The sequence below is a fragment of the Panthera uncia genome, chromosome B1 (genome assembly GCF_023721935.1).
Source record: "Panthera uncia isolate 11264 chromosome B1, Puncia_PCG_1.0, whole genome shotgun sequence".
Lineage (NCBI taxonomy): Eukaryota > Metazoa > Chordata > Mammalia > Carnivora > Felidae > Panthera > Panthera uncia.
In genome coordinates, this window is record NC_064811.1 from 170,402,259 (window position 1) to 170,426,823 (window position 24,565).

The 24,565-nt window shown below is 37.9% G+C and overlaps 2 pseudogenes; one reads left to right on the forward strand and one right to left on the reverse strand.

Moving 5' to 3' along the window:
* Positions 1-5,599: 5,599 nt before the first annotated feature.
* Positions 5,600-5,942, reverse strand: LOC125923377 (40S ribosomal protein S24-like; annotated as a pseudogene).
* A 1,280-nt stretch (positions 5,943-7,222) lies between these two features.
* LOC125923376 (dynein light chain 1, cytoplasmic-like) lies at positions 7,223-7,469 on the forward strand (annotated as a pseudogene).
* The last annotated feature ends 17,096 nt before the right edge of the window (positions 7,470-24,565 follow it).

Sequence of the window (24,565 nt, forward strand, 5' to 3'; positions counted from 1 at the left end):
GAGCTCAAATTTTAGACTGTGTCCATTTTTTTCTTGAGCAAACATTTATGAAGAGCCCCTGTGTGCCAGCATTGTACTAGATGACGATGCAAGAATGCGAAGCAAGGCAGACCCTGTCCCTGACTCTATGACTATCAGAGGATTCAGAAGACACAATAAGCAATTACAATAATGCGCTATGATAGGGAAGCTCGGCACCATGGAAACGTGTAGCAGGGACATCCTGGTCTGGGAGGGGGTGGGTCAGGGATGTAATTCACGAATCCGGAGACTGACACATACAGCTATCAGTGACAGGCAGAGGGCAACATCCACAGACTTCAGCTGGAGGGGGAACAAAATCCATTTTCTTTTATATCACCGTTTTATTCACACATCAGCATCCCCTCATTTCTATCTACTTATTCCTGAAAGCAGTCCTTTTATAAGCTCTACACATGGTGATTAAACAAAGGGGATTCTAGAAGGGCGGACAAAGCATTAGAGATGGTTTCATTTTATATAAATGCCAAATTTTCTGCCTCAGTAAGGTTGCAGCTGTGACAAGAATTAGGCTGCTTGCTAGGTCATATATTTTCTAAAGTACCATGCAAAGAAAATATTAATACATCAGGGAAAGCGAAACAAATAGACTCAATTATTTTAAAACCTTGTGAGTAGACAATTTTTATAATAGAATGAATAATGCAGCATGTTGAATAAACAAAGAAAATTATATCGTTCACATGAAGTGAAGAAGGATTCTCTACTTAAATCTGAGCGTACGAAGAATGGATCCTAAATGTAGTCTCTTGTTCTGCACGGGATTCGGAATGGAAGTTGGATTGATCGGTATTTAATTAGCCAAACATCATTTTCTATATAATAATCTTCTATGCATTTGTGGCAACTTAGAAATTAGAATTCTATGAATCACAATTTTTTTTTCATTAACTACAAATAGTCTCTGCATGTGGGGTGTATGAACTAGAAGACTGTTCCCAGACGTATGGCCAAAGTGTGAATTTTAACCAATGATATAATGATCTGATTCACAGCAGAATTAATCAGCACAGGCTGAATAACGTTTAGTCATAAACTAGAAGCAGATCAGTAATTAACGCCAGGTTGGTAATTAGCTATGCTTCCTGGTTGCAAACAGCACCTCTCCATGCAGCACGAAATAACTCCTTTTGTATTCTGCTCTGTTTTCTTTCATCCTGTGTTTGGACTTTAGTCACAGAGGGATTGATGTTTACCGCAAAGAGCCTGGAGTCAGAAGATCTATATTCGGGTCTCCGGGCTGCTGGAAGTTAACTGTTTGACCTTAACAAAAATAAGTCCTACACTTCTCTTCAGCTTGCATATCTGCAAGATGAAGGTTCTTCATAAAGCCGAGTTGTGAAAAGAGTAAAAGATCACGAATATAAAAGCGTGCTGAAAACAATGCTAACAGGCAAATGTAAAATATTCAAATGGTCTATGCATAAATGCATAAATACATAAATACAATTACATATCACGATGATAATTAATGTTAACCAAATTATCGCTTAAGGGATATCAAAAAGAGCCTGTCAATATAATTTTCATTTCTAAACCAACAAAAGCCAGTAAGATGGTCTCTGTGCGTTTTTATGTTTTAAGTGATGAGACCCTTGCTAGGTATTACAGTCACATATAACAGAATGATATATGCCATATATGCATATGGTTTTTTGAAATTCAGAACCACGCAAAGGAGGCGATGATCACTAATTTATCTGGCTGTCTAGCACATTTTGCATCACTTCTCTAAATAAAAAATCAATAAAGAAGGCTGATAAATGGGCTCCTCTCAGGAGGGCTAAAGACAGAGACAGATAAAGATGCTTTGTTTCTGAAACCTCTAGCCTGGAATAAATTACCCAGTCATGAGCCAAAGTCATCTGCAATTAATTCCAGTTATAAATTTCAGTCGAGAGACGTGTGGAGCGCCTGATATAGCATCATGTCATTGGTTTGCATATTTTTACCAAGTGTATGTGATTTTAATAGTGACGATCTTTAGTCTTAAACCTTGTGCAACTTCTGTAAGTTGTTTTAAACATGCAGTCTCGAGAAGACAGACATATGTTTGCATTAATATTTAGCTTATTTTTTCTTGTGTTCATCAGTAGGAAAACTTCATATAGCATCACTATAGAGAAAAATCACTTTTTGTCTATTTAATTCTCAGGTTTGCTTCTCAAACAAGTACTAGTCATAAATGTGTCTAAACTTATGGAGGATTAATCACATTAAAATGATACATATATCTACACCATGCTCATTTTTCATACTGTTTAGTGTGATAATCCACAGAAACCAACGTATTGCATTTGTGAAATCTTTTCAGAAGTCATTTTCTAGTTTTTAGCAAAAATATTATGATAGAACTTCCAGCCTGACAAGATGACACAGGCTTGTTTCTCCCCATTTCTTCTTCCCAAGCATAACTGTCAACTCCGGAAATAATGCAAAAATGATAATAATAATAATAATAATAATGAAAATAAACAAGAAGTCTGAATGGTGGTAAGCAGAAGGCAAGCTGATTTGGAACCTTAGGACTGGAGGAACACTTCAGTGCAAGGGTATCTTGTGTCTTCTCGTAACCAACAGAGTAAGGTCATTGAGACCCAGCATTTCCTGACCTTCAACCTGGCAACAAAATACGGCCCAGGTAAATTCATTCCTTTCCTGGATCGAATGGGAGATGCTCCGACAACATTAGTGAGCCTGACACCACTAGCAAGGCAAAATAATTAGGAGCCTCATCAACGAAAAAAGACAAGGGCGTGTACTCTCCCCCAGCAGCCTCCATACGCCTGCACTGTTGAGATTCACTGAGGCAGGGGGCCAGAACTGGCAAGAGGGACCAACTTACCACAACAGACTTAGTCTGGGAAGCCTCCTTTATCCCCTGGGCACCACAAACCTAATGCTAATACTCCTGATATCCCTTCTCCTACTGGGAGCCACCAGGGTCAACATGTGGAACCAGTGGGAGGGACTCAGCCATAACAAATGGCCAATCCCACTCTCCGAAGGGCACCAAGGTGGATGCTTGGACCCAGCTATAGGGATGTAGCAACATAAGCAGCAACCTGAAAAGACTTTTTGATAGGCAGGTGCAAGAATCCTCTTCCGTGCTCAGGGACACCAGAGAAGACAGAAAGCACCAGTTGGGGGATCTCTACGTAGTGCTCCTTCAGAATCCCAGCCTGGAAAAATCCTTTCTGTCCCCATAGGCAGCACAAGCAGAGAGCTGAGGAAGCCTCAGAAGACTCAAATGAGCCAAAGTAATGCTTCAAATGCACAGCCATTGGAACCACAGCCCACAAAAGCAGCCCAAGGTTTGACTGTTAAACCTAAACAGGGAGACTTCCTACTAAAATAAAAGATATAGGGGCGCCTGGGTGGCTCAGTTGGTTAAGCAACCGACTGCCGCTCAGGTCACAATCTCGCAATTTGTGAGTTTGAGCCCCGCGTCAGGCTCTGTGCTGACAGCTCAGAGCCTGGAGCCTGCTTCGGATTCTGTGTCTCCCCCTCTCTCTACCCCTCCCCTGCTCATGCTCGGTGTCTCTCTGTCTCTCAATAATAAGTAAACGTTAAAAATTGTTTTTTTTAAAAGATACAGCAGGACCCACACTCCTAATGTATTAGACAAAATGTCCAGGATACAATAGAAAATGATCTTTTGTGTCAAGAGTCAAGAAAAACACCTTGAATGAGAAAAGACAACCCATTGACTCCAAAATGGGGATGAATTAGATGTCGGAATTCTCTGACATTACCACCAAGGATTTTAAAGCTTACAGAATAAAAATGCTTCAACATTTAAATGCTTCAATTTTAAAATGCTTTTAAAATTTGTTGAGACAAATGGGAAAATAGAAAAGCTCAGCAAAGAAATCAAATATTAAAATAACCAAATACAAATTATAGAATAAAAAAATACAAGAGGCAGAAAAGCTCAAAACTCACTAGATGAGCTCAGTCATAGAATGGAGAAGACAGAAGATAAAATAAGTGAACTTGAGGACAGATCAATAGAATTCCCCTTATCTGAACAACATGGAAGACATACACTAAAGAAAAATAAATTCAACAGACCCTCAAAGACCAGTGGGACAATAATAAATAATCCAGCATGGGTGTAGTCAAGAATCCTAAGGAAAGGGTGAAAGAGAGTGAGACTAAAAGAGTATTTGAAAAAGTAATGGCTAAAAACTTCCCAAACTTGGTGAAAGATATAAACCTATAGATCCAAGAATCCAAGCAAACAAACTCCAAATGCCATCTGTATTTGGATATCCATATCCAAATTAAACGTTTAGAAATAAAGGACAAAGAAAAATCTGAAAGCAGACAGAGAGGAAATGAATTGGGGAACACCATTCAAATAACAGATTTCTTATCTGAAATCACAGAGTCCAGTAGGAAGTAGTGCAATATCTTGGAAATGCTGGGGGAAAAAGAACTGTCGGCTACGAATTCTACATTTCACGAAACTATCCTTCAAGTACGAAGGGGAAATAAAGACATTCTCATATAATGGGATAGCAAACCTATCCTAAGAGAATGGCTAAAAGACATTTTAACAGATACAAAGGAAAGAATAAAAGAATCCTGAAGCATCAAGAAGGAAGAAGAAAAACAGCAGAAATATGGGTGTATACAACAGATTGTCCTTTTCCTCTTGAGTTGTATAAATCACATTTGATTTATAGCATCATAGGATACTCAAGACAATGATATTTTAAAATGAAGAAGGGAAATGAAAAGAATGCTTCTATAGTTCATTCAAAGTGGTAAAATATTGGTATAATATACACATATATATTGTAGTACCCAAAGTAACAACAATGAAAACTAAAGAGAGAGATATTATATATAATTATTCCCCATTTCTTGTCCTACATGTAAGGATCTTAGAACTCATCACTCCATCCTAACAAGAGAAAAGCTGAATAGCAAGGTAAATTATCAGGGGTACAGAATGGCATTACATGTTTATAAAGTTCAATTCTCCAAGAAAACATAATCCTTAATGTGTGTGCACCAAACAACAGAGTGTCAAAATCTATAAGGCAATAACTGGGAACCGCGAGGAGAAATAGGTGAATTCATTATCACAATTGGAAACTATAACATCCCTCTATCAGAAATGGACAGATCCATCGGGCAAAAAATCAATTAAGGAAATCGTTGAACTCACCAGCCCCGCCAATCAACTGTACGTAATTGAGAGCTATAAACTATTCCATCCCAAACAACAGAATCCACATCCTTCTCAGGCTCACGTGGAGCATTCACCAGGATAGATCACATTCTAGGCCACAAAACACAACTTACCAATTTAAAAGAAAAACGATTATGCAGTGTCTGCTCTGAGACCACAAAGGAAGTAAACTAGAAATCAATAACAGAAAAATAACTAGAAAATTTTCAAATATGTGAAGATTAAACAATACATTTTTCCAAATCACTAGACACCTAAGAGTTCTTAGTTTATTAATCCTCTCATGAAAAATCTGCACAGCCATCACAGATAAAGTCACTACAGAATCTTCACTCCTATTGTCCAATCTCCAGCTCACTTTTTGTCAGCACCACCACTGGCTTTTGCAGTTCCCCTGGCTTTCTCCATTCTGTTCTTGAGTTCCTTTTGCTGAATTCTTGAGACCTTTTTCTTCTCATTCAGGCCATGTCTTGCAAGTCTACGTTTGGGATCATTTTTATTTGCATAATCCAAAGAATCATAAATCATGCCAAAGCCAGTTGTCTTCCTACCATCAAAATGGATTCGGAGTCCAAATACAACAATGGCATCTGGTGTGGCCTTGTGCACTTTGGCTAGTTTTCCCCCAAATTTCTGTCTTAGGTACTGTTGCCTTTCCAGGGTGGAGAACATCAATGACCATTCATTTCCACTGAAGTAGTTGGTTGGTCATAAACTTCCTGGTCCGGATAGTTACTGTGTCATTCGTTATGGTGGCCGAGCCAATAACACGCATTTAAATGTGTTATTTAAAGAATAACACATTTCTCTCAAGAGACATTTAAAAATATCTTGAACTACACTAACATAAAATAAAACAAAATTTGTGGGATGCAGAGAAGCAGTGTTTTGAGGGAAATTTATAGCACTGAAAGGATGTGTTAGAAAACAACAAAAACCTAACATTAAAAAGCTAAGTTTCTACCTTAGGAAACTAGAAATAGAAGAGCAAATTAAGTCCAAAGTAAACAAACAAACAAAAATGGAGTTGGAGCAGAGATTAATGAAATGTAAAACAGGAACTCAATAACGAAAACTATTGAAACCCAAAGCCAATTCTTGGAAAAGATCAATAAAATTGATAAACCTCTAGGCAGGTTAACTAAGAAAAAGAGAGAGAACACACTACTAATTACTAATCTCAGAAATGAAAGACAGGATATCACTACATCTCCCACGAAAATGGAAATAATAATAAAGAAATACCACGAATAACTCTATGCCCACAAATTTGATAACATAAATGAAATGGACCAATTCTTTGAAAGACACAGTCTGTCACAACTCACACAAGAAGAAAGAGACAATCTGAATAGCTCCTATCTAGTAAATAAATCTAATCAATAATTACTAATCTTCCAAAACATAAAGTACCAGGACCAGTTGTGTTCACTGGTGAAATCTACCAAACATTTAAAGAAAAAATTATGCCAAATTCTTTGTAATCTCTTTCAGAGACAGAAACGGAGGAAATACTTCCTAACTCATTCTATGAATCCAGCATTACCCCAATACCAAGACCAAAGACACTGCAAAAAAATAGAAAACTATTAACCCATATTTCTCCTGAACATGTCTAAAAGTATCCTCGACAAAATATTTGCAAATAGAATGCAACAATGTAGAAAAAAGTATACACGTGACCAAGTGGTAATTATTCCAGGTATGCAAGACTGCCCAAACACTCAAAAATCAACTAACATAGTCCTTCCTATCAATCAGCTAAAGAAGAAAAATTATACGATCGTATAAATAGATGGCAGGAAAAGCATTTGACAAAATTCAACACACATTCATGGTGAAAACTCTCAGTAAACTAGGAATGAGGAGGAGTTCCTCAACTTAATAAAGACCCAAGTAAGGGCAGCTCCTGCTAGGTCTGAGTGTTTCTATTGGCTGCTCCACGGTAACCATGTGCAACCAAAAGGCTCAGATGAAATGATCAAAAATGCCAACATGTTGGAGGAGATGTAACAGGATTCAGTGGAGTGTGCTACTCAGGTCTTGGAGAAATAGAACATAGAGAAGGACTTTGTGGCCCATATTAAAAGAGTTTGACAAGAAGTACAACCCCACCTGGGACCACATCGCGGTGAGAAACGTTGATAGTCACGTGACACATGAAACCAAACACTTCATCTACTACCAGGGCCAAGTGGCCATTCTTCTGTTTAAATCTGGTTAAGAGCCTGAACTGTGTCACACACCCAGTGATCCATCCCAAAACAAAGACTGCAGCCTTGCAGTATTTGGAATTTCCAAATACTGAAATCTTCAGTTTTGCCTAAGGGGACACCTTGATCTTCAAACCTTTATTGTGTTGTTTTGGATAGGGCATTTTCCGTGCAAATTTTTTTTTGATTATAAAACAATTAGCAAAACAGCTTACATTTGTATTTATTTTCTTTCTTTTAAAATTTTTCAACATTTATTTATTTTTGAAAGAGAGAGAGCATGAGCAGGGGAGGGGCAGAGAGAGAGGGAGACACAGAATTCGAAGCAGGCTGCAGGCTCTGACCTGTCAGCACAGAGCTGGACATGGGGCTCAAACCCACAAACCCTGAGATCATGACCTGAGTTGAAGTTGGTTGCTTAACCAACTGAGCCACCCAAGCACCTCTTTTTGTATTTATTTTCTATTCCAAACAACTCTCCCCATGTTTTTCTCTTCAAAATCCGTTCCTTTCAAAAAACAAAACAAAACAACAAAACAAATCTGTTGGAGAAAAAAATATATATACAAAACCCTAAAGCTAACATCATAGTGGTGAGAAACTTGACATTTTTACTAACAGTATGCATGTTAGTGGAAACAAGGGTTTCCACTCTTGACACTCTTTTTCAATATTGTACTGAGTCCTTATTAATGCAATAAGTAAAAAAAATACTAAAATAAATATCATGAAGAAATACATATAATTATCTTTTTTCACAGATGACATGATTGTCTATGTAGAAAGCCCAGAAGAATCAATAAAAAATTCCTAGAATAAGAGATTGTAGCAAGTTTACAGAATATAAGATTAATGTACAAAAGTCAATTGCCTTTTTTCCTAGATACCAGCAACGAACAAGTGGAATTTAAAATTAAAAACACATTACCATTTACATTAGCCCCTCCAAAATAAAATACTTATGTATAAAACTAACAAAATATGGACAAGTAGTATATGAGGAAAACTACAAAACTCTGTGAAATCAGGGAACTAAATAAATGGAGAGATGTTCCATATTCGTGTACAGGAAGACCCATTATCAAGATATTAGTTCTTTATAACTTGATTTGTAGATTCAATGCAATCCCAGTCAAAATCTCAGCAGTTGTTTTATGGATGTTGACAAACTGATTCTATTTTTTTTTTCATTTTTTTTAATGTTTATTTATTTTTGAGACAGAGAGAGACAGAGCATGAACAGGGGAGGGTCAGAGAGAGGGAGACACAGAATCTGAAACAGGCTCAAGGCTCTGAGCTGTCAGCACAGAGCCCGATGTGGGGCTCGAACTCACGGACCGCGAGATCATGACCTGAGCTGAAGTCAGATGCTTAACCGACTGAGCCACCCAGGCGCCCCAACAAACCGATTCTAAAGTTTATATAGAGAGGTGAAAGATTCAAGATGGCCAAAACATACTGAAGGAGAACAAAGCTGGAGGACCGATACTACCCAATCTCAAGATTTACTATAAAGCTAGGATAATCAAGACAGTGTGGCATCAGAAAAATAAAAGACAAATAGATCAACAGAACAGAATAAAAGGCCAAGATATAGACCCACAAAAATAGAGTCAACTGGTCTTTAACAAAGGAGGAAATTCAATACAATGAAGCAAAGATAGTCTCTTTAACAAGTGGTGCTAGAACAACTGAACGTCCACATGTAAAAAAAAGGAATCTGGATACAGATCTGTTTAATGTGATTTCTATCAAAGTCCCAGCAAGGCTTTGTGTGACTATTGACAAGCTTCTTCTAAAATTTATATAGAGGGAGGAGCAGCCAAGATGGCGGAACAACATGGAAGTTTTTTTGTGTGTCTCGCGTCCATGAAATACAGCCGGACCAACACTAAACCATCCTACACACCTAGAAAACTGATTGGAGGATTAACACAACAATCTGCACAACCTGAACCATAGAATTCAGCAGGTACACGGCACGGAGAAGTGAACTTGGGGAGTGAGAAGGTGCAGGAAGGGAGGTCCTTTTGTGAGTAGAGAGAGGACGGAAACTGGGGGTGGGGTGGGAGAATACGGGAAAAGCACCCCTCCCCAAAAGCAGCTGGAGAGAAAGTGGAAAATTAGAAACAGCCGCAGGGACTAAACTAAAAAGGGAGAAAGGAGAAAGGAGAGGGTTTAAATTCCATTAAGACTATAAACAAGGGGGGAGCAAAGGCTGCAACTTCGCAGCTCGATACCTGGTGGTGCTCTGGTGGGAAGGGTGAATCCCCAGGAACAGAGTGGGGTCCGGGAAGTTCTCAGGCCACATGAGGAAAAGCAGTTCCACTGCTGGAAGGACATTTGGTAGAGACTGTTGAAGCCACCTGGTCCCAGCAGACCCCAGAAAATGGCCACATGCGCTGGTGCTGGAACAAGGTCGTTAAGGGGGAAGCCTCGTGACAGATGTGCGTTGTGATTTTCCATAATCCCTGAAACGCTGCTGCTACACTATCTTGAGAACTTTTTCTGGGGCAGGCTGGCACCCGGCCGCAGTCTCGGGGCACCGGCAGCAGCAGGGTCCAGCGGGCGTTCCTGGGTGCAGCCAACATTCAGCCATTGCTCATTGGGCCATTGCTTGGTGAGACCCTCCTGCAGAGGGGTAGAGCAGGTGAAAGCTGCAGTCCTTTGGAAGTAAGGGGCTGGGAAAAACAGCCACATCTGAGAGAGGTACTGCCTGGGGCCTGGTCATGAGAGTGAAAAAGTGGGGAGTGGACGAGAGCTGAAGACAGGGGACAGGTGTGTGATTGCTGATCTGGGAGAACAGACTGGGTAACTGGGTGGCGCCATTTTCACCACTCCCGCGGATGCGCATATGCACCTACGAGCCCCGCGATAATCCACCTCAGTAGGCTAGCAGCGCTGTCTAGTGGAGAGCAGAGCTGTTACACTGAGCCCCGGCCAACTGGGCCAACTTTGCTCTTCAAGAACACAAGTCTCACCGCCTGCATAGTTTATGGACTATAAAGTGCTACATAGACTGACTTTTAGGGGAAAACGAAGCAATTTCAGTTCTACTTCAATCTGTTAGCAGGTTCATCTATTCAATTTTCTTTCTTTCTTTGTCTCTTTTACACTTATTTTCTTTTTCTTGAATACAGAAAGAGAAAAAAAATGATGTTTATTTTCAATTTGTATTAAAAATATTTTCTTTAATTTTTATTACTATATTTTTTACTTTTTTTTTTTTATTAAATTTTTTTATTTTATTTTATTTTATTTTTTTATTTTTGGGACAGAGAGAGACAGAGCATGAACGGGGGAGGGGCAGAGAGAGAGGGAGACACAGAACCGGAAACAGGCTCCAGGCTCTGAGCCATCAGCCCAGAGCCCGACGCGGGGCTCGAACTCACAGACCGCGAGATCGTGACCTGGCTGAAGACGGACGCTTAACCGACTGCGCCACCCAGGCGCCCCTATTTTTTACTTTTGTGTAAATTTTCTCAAATTCTATTTTATTTCCATCATTTTATTTTAGTCTACTTCAGTGTATTCACTTTTTCAAATTTTCAAACAATTTCCTTTTTTTCTTTTTCTTTTTTCTCTTTTTTGCTTCTTTGCTTTTTCTTGAATGCAGAAAGAGAAAAACTTTATTTTTACTTTCAATTTCTATTAAAATATTTTTATTTAATTTTTTATTTAATTTTTACTATATTTTTTGCTTTTATGTAAATTTTTTCAAATTCTATTTTACTTCCATCATTTTATTTAGTCTACTACAGTGTATTTACTTTTTCAAATTTTCAAACGATTTCCTTTAAGTCTTTTTTCTCTTTTTCGTTTCTTTTTTCTTGAATACAGAAAAAGAAAAAATTCATATTTATTTTTAATTTTTATTAAAAATATTTTTCTTTAATTTTTTCTACTATATTCTTTACTTTTGTGTATATTTTTTCAAATTCTATTTTACCCCATCTCATTTTAGTCTACTTCAGTGTATTTACTTTTTTAAATTCTCAAACAATTTCCTTTTTTTTTTCTTCCCTCCCCATTTTTTTTCCTCTAATCTGTCAAACCACTTTCAACACCCAGACAAAAACACACCTAGGATCTAGCATCATCTATTCGATTTTTGTGTATGTGTGTGTGTGAGTGTGTGCATGTGTTTAATTTTTAATTTTAATATTTTTTTAATTTTTTTTAATTTTACTTTTTCTACCTCATTAATTCCGTTTCTCCCTTCAAAATGACAAAACAAAGGAATTCACCTCAAAAGAGACAGGAAGAACAAACGACAGTCAGGGATGTAATCAACACAGATACAAGCAAGATGTCTGAACAAGAATTTAGAATCACGATAATAAGAATACTAGCTGGAGTTGAAAATAGATTATAATCCCTTTCTGCAGAGATAAAAGAAGTAAAAAATAGCCAGAATGAAATTAAAAATGCTATAACTGAGCTGCAATCACGGATGGATGCAGCGGCGGCAAGATTGGATGAGGCAGAACAGAGAATCAGCGATATAGATGACAAACTTATAGAGAATAATGAAGGAGAAAAAAGGGGGAGATTAAGGCAAAAGAGCACGATTTAAAAATTAGAGAAATCAGTGACTCATTAAAAAGGAACAACATCAGAATCATAGGGGTCCCAGAAGAGGAAGAGAAAGAAACAGGGGTAGAAGGGTTAGGTGAGCAAATCATAGCAGAAAACTTCCCTAACCTGGGGAAAGACACAGACATCAAAATCCATGAAACACAGAGGACCCCCATTAGATTCAACAAAAACCAACCATCAACAAGGTATATCATAGTCAAATTCACAAAATACTCAGGCAAGGAGAGAATCATGAAAGCAGCAAGGGAAAAAAAGTCCCTAACCTACAAGGGAAGACAGATCAGGTTTGCAGCAGATCTATCCACAGAAACTTGACAGGCCAGAAAGGAGTGGCAGGATATATTCAGTGTGCTGAATCAGAAAAATATGCAGCCAAGAATTCTTTATCCAGCAAGGCTGTCATTCAAAATAGAAGGAGAGATAAAAAGTTTCCCAGACAAACAAAAATTGAAGGAGTTTGTGACCACTAAACCAGCCCTGCAAGAAAGTTTAAGGGGGACTCTCTGAGGGGAGAAAAGATGAAAAAATATATATAGAAATAAATAAATACCAAAAGCAACAAAGATTAGAAAGGACCAGAGAATACTACCAGAAACTCCAACTCTACAAGCATCATAATGACAATAAATTCATATCTTTCAGTACTCACTCTAAACATCAATGGACTCAATGCTCCAATCAAAATACATAGGGTAACAGAATGGATAAGAAAACAAGATCCATCTATATGCTGTTTACAAGAGACCCACTTTAGACCTAAAGACATCTTCAGATTGAAAATAAGGGGATGGAGAACCATCTATCATGCTAATGGTCAACAAAAGAAAGCCAGAGAGGCAATACTTACATCAGACAAACTAGACTTTAAAATAAAGACTGTATCAAGAGATGCAGAAGGGCATTATATCATAATCAAGGGGTCTATCCACCACAACGACCTAACAATTGTAAACATTTATGCACCAAATGTGGACAAAACCCAAATATATAAATCAATTAATTACAAACATAAAGAAACTCATCGATAGTAATACCATAATAGTAGGAGACTTCAACACCCCACTCACAGAAATGGACAGATCATCTCATCAAAAAACCAACAAGGAAACAATGGCTTTGAATGACACAGTGGACCAGATAGACTTAACAGATATATTCAGAACATTTCATCCTAAAGCAGCAGAATATACATTCTTCTCCAGTGCACATGGAACGTTCTCCAGAATAGACCATATACTGGGACACAAATCAGCCCTAAGTAAGTACAAAAAGATCGAGATCATACCATGCATATTTTCAGACCACAATGCTATGAAACTCAAAGTCAACAAGAAAAAATTTGGAAAGGTAACAAATACTTGGAGACTGAAGAACATCCTACTAAAGAATGAATGGGTTAACCAAGAAGTTAAAGAGGAAATTAAAAAGTATATGGAAGTCAATGAAAACGATAATACCACAACCCAAAATCTCTAGGACACAGCAAAGGTGGTCATAAGGGGAAAGTATATAGCAATCCAGGCCTTTCTAAAGAGGGAAGAAAGATCTAAGATACACAACCTAACCTTACGCTTTAAGGAGCCAGAAAAAGAACAGCAAATAAAACCCAAAACCAGCAGAAGACAGGAAATAATAAAGATTAGAGCAGAAATTAATGTTATCAAATCCAAAAAAAAAAACAAAACAGTAGAGCAGATCAATGAAACCAGAAGCTCATTCTTTGAAAGAATTAACAAAACTGATAAACCACTAGCCAGTTTGATCAAAAAGAAAAAGGAAAGGACCCAAATAAATAAAATCAAGAATGAAAGAGGAGATATCACAACCAACACAACAGAAATAAAAATAATAATAAGAGAATATTATGAGCAATTATATGCCAACAAAATGGGTAATCTGGAAGAAATGGACAAATTCCTAGAAACATATACACTACCAAAACTGAAACAGGAAGAAATAGAAAATTTGAACAGATCCATAACCAGTAAGGAAATCGAATTAGTAATCAAAAATCTCCCAAAAAACAAGAGTCCAGGGCCAGATGGCTTTCCAGGGGAATTCTACCATAGTTAAGGAAGAGTTAACACCTATTCTCTTGAAACTGTTCCAAAAAATAGAAACAAAAGAAAAACTTCCAAACTCTTTCTATGAAGCCAGCATTACCTTGATTCCAAAACCAGAGACCCCACTAAGAAGGAGAACTATAGACCAATTTCCCTGATGAACATGGATGCAAAAATCCTCAACAAGATATTAGCCAACAATATTTTTTTAACGTTTATTTATTTTTGAGACAGAGAGAGACAGAATATGAATGGGGGAGGGACAGAGAGAGAGGGAGACACAGAATGGGAAGCAGGCTCCAGGCTCTGAGCCATCAGCCCAGAGCCCGACACGGGGCTCGAACTCACAGACCGCGAGATCGTGACCTGAGCTGAAGTCGGACGCTTAACTGACTGAGCCACCTGGGCGCCCCTTAGCCAACAATATTTTTTAAAAAATTATTCACCACACCAAGCGGGATTTATACCTGTGATGCAGGGCTGGTTTAATATCCACAAAAACAATTAATGTGATTCATAACATCAATAAGAAAGGACAAGAACCATATGATCCTCTCAATAGATGCAGAGAAAGCATTTGACAAATTCAGCATGCATTCTTGATAAAAACCCTCAAGCAAGTAGGGATAGAAGGAGCATACCTCGAGATCATAAAAGCCATATTTGAACGACCCAATGCGAATATCATCCTCAATGGGGAAAAACTGAGAGCTTTCCCCCCAAGGTCAGAAACAAGACAGGGATGTCCACTCTCGCCACTGTTATTCAACATAGTATTGGAAGTCTTAGCCTCTGCAATTAGACAACACAAAGAAATAAAAGGCATCAAAATCATTGAATCATCGAATCAGGAGGAAGTCAAACTTTCTTCGCAGATGACAAGATACTCTATGTGGAAAACCGAAAAGATTCCACCAAAAAAATGGCTAGAATTGATTCATGAATTCAGCAAAGTTGCAGGATATAAAATCAATGCACAGAAATCAGTTGCATTCCTATACACCAACAATGAAGCGACAGAAAGAGAAATCAAGGAATCAATCCCATTTACAGTTGCACAAAAAAACCCCATAAAATACCTAGGAATAAATCTAACCAAAGAGGTGAAAAATTTATACGCTGAAAACTATAGAAAGCTGATGAAAGAAATTGAAGAAGGCACAAAAAAATGGAAAAAGATTCCATGCTCCTGGATAGGAAGAACAAATATCGTTAAAATGTCGATACTACCCAAAGCAATCTACATATTCAATGCAATCCCTATCAAATAATACCAGCATTCTTCACAGAGCTAGAACAAATATTCCTAAAATCTGTATGGAACCAGAAAAGACCCCAAATAGCCAAAGTGATCTTGAAGAAAACCAAAGCAGGAGGCATCACAATCCCAGAATTCAAGCTATACTACAAAGCTGTAATCATCAAGACAGTATGGTACTGGCACAAGAACAGACACTCAGATCAATGGAACAGAATAGAGAACTCAGAAATGGACCCACAAATGTATGGCCAACTAATCTTTGACAAAGCAGGAAATAATAGGCAATGGAATAAAGACAGTCTCTTCAGCAAGTGATGCTGGGAAAACTGGACAGCAACATGCAGAAGAATGAACCTGGACCACTTTCTGACACCATACACAAAAATGGATGACACCATAGTCAAAATAGATGAAAGACCTAAATGTAAGACAGGAAGCCATCAAAATCCTCGAGGAAAAAGCAGGCAAAAATTCTTTGATCTTGGCCGCAGCAACTTCTTACTCAACACGTCTCCGGAGGCAATGGAAACCAAAGCAAAAATGAACTACTGGGTCCTCATCAAAATAAAAAGCTTCTGTACAGTGAAGCAAACAATCAGCAAAACTAAAAGGCAACCGACAGAATGGGAGAAGATATTTGCAAATGACATGTCACATAAAGGGTTAGTATCCAAAATATACAAAGAACTTATCAAAGTCAACACCCAAAAAACAAAGAATCCAGTTAAGAAATGGGCAAAAGACATGAATAGACACTTCTCCAAAGAAGACATCCAGATGGCCAACCAACACATGAAAAAATGCTCAATATCACTCATCATCAGGGAAATACAAATCAAAACCACAAGGAGATACCACCTGACACCTGTCAGAATGGATAACATTAACAACTTGGGCAACAACAGATGTTGGTGAGGATGTGGAGAAAGAGGATCTCTTTTGCATTGTTGGTGGCAATGCAAGCTGGTGCAGCCACTCTGGAAAACAGTATGGAGGTTCCTCAAAAAACTAAAAATAGAACTACCCTACGACCCAGCAATTGCACTACTAGGCATTTATCCAAGGGATACAGGTGTGCTGTTTTGAAGGGACATGTGCACTCCCATGTTTATAGCAGCACTATCAACAATAGCCAAAGTATGGAAAGAGACCAAATGTCCATCGATGGATGAATGGATAAAGAAGATGTGGTGTGTGTATACACACACACACACACACACACACACACACACACACACACAATGGAGTATTACTCAGCAATCAAAAAGAATGAAATCTTGCCATTTGCAACTACGTGGATGGAACTGGAGGGTATTATGCTAAGTGAAATTAGTCAGAGAAAGACAAAAATCATATGACTTCACTCATATGAGGACTTTGAGACAAAACAGCTGAACATAAGAGAAGGGAAACAAAAATAATATAAAAACAGGGAGGGGGACAAAACAGAAGAGACTCATAAATATGCAGAACAAACTGAGGGTTATGGGAGGGGGTGTGGGGGGGGGAATGGGCTAAATGGGTAAGGGCACTAAGGAATCTATTCCTGAAATCATTGTTGCACTATATGCTAACTAATTTGGATGCAAATGTTAAAAAATAAAAAATAAAATTAATACAAAATTTATATAGAAAGGTGCAAACCCTAGAATAGCTAAAATGATCTCGACAAAAAAATATAAAATACAGGAATTACTCTCCCCAATACTAAGACTTATTGTATAGCTATAGTTATCAAGACCTTGTGGTATTGGTGGAGGAATAGATACATAGATCAATGGAGCAGAATAGCGAATCCAAAAACCAGAATCAAAAAAATATGCTCACCCAGTTTTTGACATCAATCCAAAGCAATTTAATGGAGAAAAAAAAATAGCTTTTCAACATATGGTACTGGAGCAATTGGACACCTAAAGGCAAACAATGTGAATTTCCAACCTAAACCTTACGCCTTGGGGCACCTGGGTGACTCAGTCAATTGAATGTCCAACTTCAGGGCTCAGGTCATGACCTCATGGTTCGTGAGATTGAGCCCCGCATTGGATTCTGTGCTGACAGCTCAGAGCCTGCTTCAGATTCTGTGTCTCCCTCTCTCTCTGCCCGCCCCCACTTACTCTCTCTCTCTCTCTCTCTCTCTCTCAAAATGTAAATAAACATTAAAAAAAATTTAAACTTTACACCTTATACAAAAAAAATCACGATAGATCAAGGACAAAAAGCAAATGTAAAACTATTAAACTCTTAAAAAGAAAAAAAAAAGAGAATTCCCAGGATCTAAGACTAAGCAAAAAGTCCCTAAACTTTACACAAAAGACACAATCCATTAGAGAAAAAATGGATAAATTTGACTTCATCAAAATTAAAAACTTTTGCCATGATAAAGGCTTTGTGAAGAGGATGAAAAGCATAGCTACATCTTGGGAGAAAATATTTGCAAACTATAGATTCAAAAAAAGGACTAGTATCTAGAATATATAAAGAATTCTCAAAGTCAACATTAATAAAAAGTCCAGTTAGAAAATGGCAAAAGTCATGAACACTAAAGAGGATATACAAATGAAAAGATATCCAGCATCACAAGGCATCAGGGAAATGCAAATTAAGACTGCAATAAAATATCACATACCTATCAGAACGGCTAAAATAGGAAATAGTGACAACACCAAATGGTGGCAAGAAAATGAAGAAGCTGGATCACTCACAGTTGGTGGAAATGTAAAATTGTACAGCCACTCTGGAAAACAGTTTGGCAGTTTCATACAAGACTAAACATGCAATTCCCATATGACCCAGCGATGACCGTCTTGGGCATTTATTCATAATGGCCTGAAACCAGAATCAACCCAGATGTCCTTTTACAAGTAAACAGTAAACTGTGATACATCCATGTCAAGGAATACTACTCAGCAATTAAAAGATGAACTATTGATACTCACGCAACAACAATTTAGAAAATCTGCAGTGAATTATGCTAAAGGGCAGGGAAAACCAATCGAAAAAAGGTTACATATTGTATGGTTCCACTTATATAACATTTTTTAAATGATAACGTTTTGGAAATGGAAAAACCGGTTAGTGGTTTTCAGGTACGTGGAACTGTGAGCATTGAGAGACGTCAGGAGGGAAGTGGCTTTGCTATAAAAGCAACATGAGGGATCTTCATGGTGATGGTTTAGTATTTCAACTGTGGTTATGGATACACAAACCTACATGAATGATAAAATTGTATAGAACACACACAGGCACAAATGAATACAAGTAAAACTGGGAAAGTCTGAGTAAGACCAGAAAATTATGTAGAAGTCAGTATCCCGGTTGTGATATTATACTATTGTTTTGCTAATGTTACCATCGGGGGGAACTCAGTCAAGTGTGGGATCTCTGTATTATTTCTTAAACTTCGAGTGAGTCTCCAAGTATATTAAGAATAAGTCAGACAGAGAAAGACAGATATCATATGATTTCATTCATATGTGGAGTTTGAGAAACTCCACAGATGAACACAGAGAGGAAAGGGAGGAAAAATACGATAAAAACAGAGAGAGAGGCAAACCGGAAGAGTCTTTTAAATAGAGAACAAACTGAGGGTTGCTGGAGGGCAGATGAGTGGCAGGACAGGCTAAATGGGTGATGGGAATTAAGGAGGGCACGTATTGGGATGAGCACTGGCTGTTATATGTAAGCGATGAACCATGGGTTCTACTCCTGAAGTCAAGACTACACTGTAGGTTAACTAACTTAAATTTGAATTAAAAAAAATTTTTAAAAATAAATGAGAAAATATTCAATTAAAAATAAAATTAAATAAAATTTAAAATATTCATTAAAAAAGACGAACATGGTAGGTATTCTGGGAGGATATAAAGAAAATGTTTGCCTTCAGCTAGCTTATGTCTCTGGAAAGACAGTTAAGTCTTATGAAATACATTAAACCAATTCAACATTTAATGAGCCAAGAATTGCATTAGGCAATGAATGGGTATTCCTTTTGCCTGCAGGGACTCCTCTCCACCAATGATTCTATCTTTACTCCTTATCTTTTATTACTAAACTTTTTCAAATAGTTGTCCACTCTTGAGTCTGTATACCCTTGTGTGTCCAGGGCTCTGCTCTGTTCCAACAGACTCTGTTCTCACCCTTCTGAAATGTAGAGATGACCACAGTGACTTTCTAATTGCCAAATATGAAAGTACAACAGATGATGTTATGTGAAAAAGCCTACAATAAATTTCATTGATTGTAACGAATGTACCACTTTGGTGGGAGATGTTGGTAATGGAGGAGACCATGACTGTGTGGGGGGTGGGGATATATGGGAATTCTCTGTACATTCCTTTTAATTTTGCTGTGAACCAAAAAAGAAAAAAGAAAGAAAGTCTTTTTATAACAACAGCAACAAAAAAGCCTGGAATATTTGTGAAAATATTTTTCTGAAGATATCATGGGCAATTTTTATATATCCTGATTTTTGCTTTTGCCTAAATTTTACAGTAAGCAAAAGAAGAGGAGGGAATAGAGAAGAAGAAGGAGAAAAATTATCCGTAATATATTTGTGCATAAGCATTTTCAAATGCAAATAAGTCACAGTATCTTTATATTTCCAAAATGAAATCATGCAACAAATGTATGTTTGGGCATATCAGTATATCATGACAATCCTTCCCTTTCCAGGAGTATTTTCTGCAGTGTCATTTGTAATAACTGTCCAATCCTTTCGATTACTCTACCATCGTTAAATCAGCCAACCCTGTTTGTTTAGCAATTGGTTTATGATTTTTAGCCATAAGCAACATCTTTGTAGCTAAATCTTTGGTACATTGGCAGTGATTTTCTTAGAATATATCAATTTTTAAAGCTTTTAAAATTGATTTTCAGTGTTTACTGAAAGTTGATGAAGAGTCAACCTCTTCACCACTTTGCCAACTTTGGAGATTGTAACTAAAGGAAAAAATCTTTGTGGGGCGCCTGGGTGGTTTAGTCGGTTAAGTGTCCGACTTTGGCTCAGGTCATGATATCACGGTTCATGAGTTTGAACCCCGCATCGGGCTCTATGCTGACAGCTCCGAGCTTGGAGCCTGCTTCAGATTCTGTGTCTCCCTCTCTCTGCCCCTTCCCCATTCATGCTGTGTCTCTCTCTGTCTCAAAAATAAATAAACATTAAAAAGAATTAAAAAAAAATCTTTGCTAACCTACAAGCAAAAAAAAATTTTTGTCACTGTGGTTTTAAGTTGCACTCTTTTGTTTACCAGGTAAAATTGATTTTTTTAAATGTATTTTAGGCCAACATACCTTTTCTTTTTTGAAATGCTTGATTGGGCACTCTGCCTATTCTTCCATTTCTTAAAGCTTTACAAGAGCTGAGGCACCTGGGTGGCTCACTCAGTTAAGCGTCTGACACTTGATTTCGGCTCTGGTCATGATCAGTTTCCTGAGATAGAGCCCAAGTGTGGAGCCTTCTTTGGCTTCTGTGTCTTCCTCTCTCTCTGCCCCTCCCCCATTCGCTGACCCCGCACTCTCTCTCTCAATAAATAAATAAATAAATAAAAATTAAAAAAAAAAAAAAGCTTTACAAGAGCTGATTTTAAAGAGCTGATTTTTATACCAGAACTATTCAACTTCCTTATATATGTTACAGACATTTTCTCCTACTTTGCCCTTTTAACCCTGTTCATTATGGGTTTTGACATTCAGGCATTTTAACAAAATGTGTTGTCAAAACTAAGTAACGGATGTCATATCTAGAGGAACAACGGGTGATTTGTTTTTTCCTCTTCTCGTTTTTCTACAAAGGGTCCACTTTCTTCATGTATTTTGAAAAAGAAATCAGTCACAATGAAAACACATATAGAAAATTAAATGCTGTTAATAAACATATCAGAAGAGGGGTGCCTGGGTGGCTCAGTCAGTTAAGTGTCTGACTTTGGCTCAGGTCACAATCTTGCAGTTTGTGAGTTCCAGCCCCGCATCATGCTCTGTGCTGATGGCTTGAAGCCTGGAGGCTGCTTTGGATTCTGTCTGTCTCTCTCTCTCTGCCCCTCCCCCACTTGCACTCTGTCTCTCTCTCTCTCTCTCTCAAAAATAAATAAACATTAAAAAAATTTTTTTAAAAATGTATCAGAAGAAACTTTATAGCTTTTGATGCTTTTCTTATTAAACATGAGCTCATGAATGTGGGTGAACTGGACATTCAACTTAAGGTATCAAATTAAATGAAATAAGAACCTAGCTAAGCAGAAGGAGAGACTAATGATAATGAATTTAAAGGGAAAATACAGTAAAACTGACTTTATATAAAATAGGTATAAAATCTGGTTCTTGAGTAATTTCATCAAGAAAAGAGACAGTAATAGACCTAGCAATAGAAAGAGTAAGGAGAATAAAGAAGTCATGGGGATGAAAAAGTACAGTATAAAGAATATACGGTAATATTATAATAACTTTGCATGGTGACAGATGGTGACTACACTTATGATGAGGGACTTTGTGTCATGTACAGAATTGTCAAATCACTATGTAGTACACCTGAAATTAATATAACATTCTATGTTAACTATGCCTCAATAAAAAATAAGTTAAATATTAAAAAATAAAATAGTGGGGTGCCTGGGTGGTTCAGTTGATTAAGCATCTGACTCTGGATTTCAACTCAGGTCATGGTCTCAGGGTTCATGAGATCAAGCCCCGTGTCAGGCTCTGTGCTGACAGCGTGGAGCCTGCTTGGGATTCTCTCTCTCCTTCTCTCTCTCTGTCCCTCCCCAACTTGCATGTGCATGCACACACTCTTTCTCTCTCTCTCTCTCAAAATAAATAAATAAACATTTAAAAATTTTTTTTAATTTAAAAATAAGATAGCAAGACTAAGGACATATAAACACATGTTTTCTAAACTGTGAGATAACTCACCATAAAACTCTTTATTTAAATATTTGAAAATAAAATTGAAATGAGCAGTCTTCTTAGAAAATACAAATGCCCCAAATTTAATACAGACTCATGCTTTAAAATCTTGAATAAACATTCATGAAAGACAAAATTGGAAGAGTTTTATCAAAGGATGACTCCCTACATTTTTCAGACCATCGAGGAAGAGATCATCTTATCTCATTTAAAATGCTTGAGAGTATACAGAAAAGCAAAGATTATTTTTCAAATTACATTCAATCACACTTATGAGTACAAGTGCAAAAATATGGAATTAAACATTACCAGGTTAAATGCTGGGTACACTAAAATAAAGAACTCTGCAGGTTAATGCAAGAAAGGCTTAAACTAGGAATTCAAGGAGAATTCAAGATTGAGAGGAAAGTTGACAAATCTGCTTATATTTGCATGACAGCATAAATCAAACTGTCATTTTGAGAGATGCAAGAACAGAACTTGATAAAAAGCAACATCTATTAGATGAGATCGACAAGAGACCCTTTCAAGAAAGCATGGAAAGAAACTGATGAAACAGGATGAGAGGTCTAGAACTAATAGCAACACTAAACTCACAGGTGAAATAATAAACACATTATAATCAAACAGAGAAACAAGGTAAGGAGGCCTACAATGCAATTTGTATTTAATATGGCTCTGAAAGAGCTAGCCAATACAAAGGAATCGAAAAGAGAGCTGTTACTATTATAAGGGAGGAGACAACAGGGAAACCCAAGAGAAGTCCTGGAAAATGATGGCGCCTCACTAGAGTATTGACTGCTTGGGCAAGCATGTTACAAGAGATGTTGCTGGTAAAGCATATTGCAATCCCAGCAAGGTATTTTGTAGATGATAGACTTGACTGAATGTCAAGTTTACACGGAGGGACGGAAGACCCAGAAGAGCCAACATAATCCTAAAGGCGAATAAAGTCGTAGGACTGACGCTCCCCGACTTCAAGACTTACTACAAAGCTACAATAATCAGGACAGTGTGGTGCTGTGCAAGAAGAGACAAGTAGACCAACGGAGCAGAATAAAGAGCCCAGAAATAAACCCACGTGAAGATAGTCGACCGATCTTTGACAAAGGAGTAAGCACAATTTGATGGAGAAAGGGCAGCGTCTCCAACAGAGAGTGCCAGAACAACTGGACATCCACATACAAAAGCATTAGTGTAGACATAGACCCTACCTATACTTTCCATGAAAATTAACCCAAAATGGATCATAGGCCTAACTTTAAAATGCAAACCTGTAAACTTCTACAAGATAATGCAAGAGACAGTCTAGGTGACTTTGGGTTTGGCAATGAGTTTTTGGACAAATGTAGTGAATTTGTGAGGATTTGGGGATAATGAAAAAGAGACAGAGCCACAAGCAGCAGTGACACACAACAAGCCATTTATCCGACAGGCCTGCATGTGAGAGGAAGTGCTTCCTGACAAGGGACTTTCCAGAGCCAGTGGCTCAGGCCATCACCCAGAAAAGGAATGAGGCAGAGGATCTCCCCGGGGGGGGGGGGGGGGGAAGGGACTTTAGGGAGAGGACTACGTGTCTGGGTGATGTTGGTCAGCAGCAAGGTGAGGAGTCTCTGGGTCAGAGATCTCTGAAGGGCAGCAGAGCGTTTGGCCTTTTAGAGCTACAGGGTTTGTCTTATTTATGGTTAGCAGATGTTAGATGCAGTTTCATAGGGTGTACAAGATAGGTGAGCTCTGAATAGCTAAGAATGTTTATTTGGACTGTGTTTAAAGCAGTGGAATGTGTAAGAGTCCATGTTTTGTGCCCACGGGCTTTGGGCTTAGGATCTCAGCCCGATGCGAAACAGTAATAACCTGGGGCCATTTTAAGCCAGCAGGGACTATCTCAGGCTCATTTATACACCACCACCAGCATGATCTAAGAAAGAAAAAAATGATAATTTGGACTTCATTAAAATTAGAAACCGCCGCCTTACAAAAGTCACTCTTCAGAGAATGAAAAGACAAGCCACAGACTGGGAGAAAATATTTGCAAAACATTTATCTGATAAAGGGTTTGTGCCCAATATATATATATATAATATATAATATATAATATATATATTTTTTAATGTTTATTTTATTTTTGAGAGAGAGAGAGAGAGAGAGTGGGTGGTGGCAGGCAGAAAGAGAGGGAGACCCAGAATCTGAAGCAGGCTCCAGGCTCTGAGCTCACAGCTCTACACGGGGCTTGAACCCATGAATCATGAAGTTGGACGCTCAACCGACTGAGCTACCCTGGTGCCTC